Source organism: Gastrolobium bilobum, unplaced genomic scaffold (assembly GCF_033153095.1).
Source record: "Gastrolobium bilobum isolate Gb01-03AN ecotype WA unplaced genomic scaffold, APGP_CSIRO_Gbil_v1 utg70740, whole genome shotgun sequence".
In the NCBI taxonomy this organism is placed as follows: Eukaryota; Viridiplantae; Streptophyta; class Magnoliopsida; order Fabales; family Fabaceae; genus Gastrolobium; species Gastrolobium bilobum.
In genome coordinates this window covers 17,910-19,634 of record NW_026896374.1, presented here as the reverse complement: position 1 = coordinate 19,634, position 1,725 = coordinate 17,910, and positions in this window count along the sequence as shown.

Genomic DNA, 1,725 nt, shown 5'->3' with positions numbered 1-1,725 from the left:
ATTTTTTAGGCATCATGGTTAGAAAACATATCTTGCGTAGTGGAGGACCTCACAGTCCAAAGCTTACACCTCACACACCTGATCCTGAGAGTTTTTCCCTCTCCTCCTTCACATGTGAAAAAGCAATAGAAAGGTTTGAAAAAACTATGCTTGCTAGGGACCCTACCCCTGACAAGGGATTTGAGGAAAATGCCTCTTATCCTGAATATGTGCATGAGGTAGTAAAAACTCAACATTGGGAACAGTTTTACCTGCATCCTAAGGATGCGGCTAATGTCAATGTGGTAAGGGAATTTTATGCAGAAATTTTGAATGACAGTCAAACTGAGGTTAGTGTCAGGGGCATTAAAGTTTCCTTTGAACCCAAAGTTATTAGGGAATTCTTTTCCCTACCTAAGGCCTCTAAAGATGAGTTTGCCAAGTATGTCAAGAAGCATGATCCTGCTTTCATGGCAGCAATATTAGAGGTCATAGCAGTCCCTGGGGCTGAATGGGAGATAAAGGAAAAGAACTATACTCTGCAAAAACACTTTCTAAATGAAAAAGCTCAAACGTGGTACCATTTCATTAGAGCCAGATTGCTTCCTACCACTCATGTAAATTTAGTGACTAAGGATAGAGCTGTGTTGTTGTGGTGTTTATTGGTTGGGAAACCAGTAGATGCTGCCAAATTAGTTTTTTCGGGAATTGGAGCTTGTGCTGGGGGTAGGAAAGGCAAGCTACGGTTCCCTAGCTTCATATCACAATTATGCAAGAAAAAGGGTGTCACAGCAAACCAAGCTGATGTGTTCTTTAAAGTTAGTGAGGCTATAACTCTGCGAATCATTACTAAATTAAAAAAGGGCATTGCTGCACCCTCTGTTGAGAAAGAAAAGTTGGAAATAGAAGGAAAAGAAAAGTTGAAGGGGGTAGTTGAAGAGGAGAAGACTCAGTCTTCTCCCCCAGAAAAGAAAGGGAAATTTGTCCCTAATGTTGCAAGTTCTTAGCAACAGAGGGCTGAAAATATTGCAAATCACTTGGAGACTATGGGCCCTCCCACTAAAGACCAGCCTTTCCCAGGCGGGTTACATAATAATCTGGTTCACATACATAAAGTGCTCATGCAAATGCAAGATCATAACAAAAAAATGGACTTGCTGTTTGAGAAAACATATGATCAATTTTACACTTTTATGTATAATAGAGCCAGATTTCATGATTACATTGTAGGGAGGGACATAGTCTTGAATGATTTTTTGAAAAAAATACCTTTGCAAATTTTCCTGGTTTACCTTCATTTCCTGATGATTTAACATGGCCACCTTCTTCAGTATTTGTTGATCCACAGATAACAGAGGTCATGGAAAAAGCTGCTGGCAATCCTCCTCCTCCCCAACCCACAAGGCAAGAAACAACTCCTTTACCTACAAAGGAACATGGCCACACATTTAGCTCAAGAAAGAGGGGAAGGCCAAGAACAAAAGCTGCCATGGAGGAAGTGAGTGACAATGAAGAAGAAGAAATGCAATCTTCTAAATCAGAATCTGAAGATGTTGATAAATCTGAGTCAGGGGACTCAGATTATCAGGAGAAATAGGCCAGAACTTCTTCTGGCCTCAGGTTACACTGATCCTACTTGTAAATTTTTTTTTTATTTGTGTAACTTGTTTGAGGCACAACAGTGAGGACACTGTTGAAGTTAAGTTTGGGGGAGAGTATTATGTTAGTGCACCATAAACCATGTTT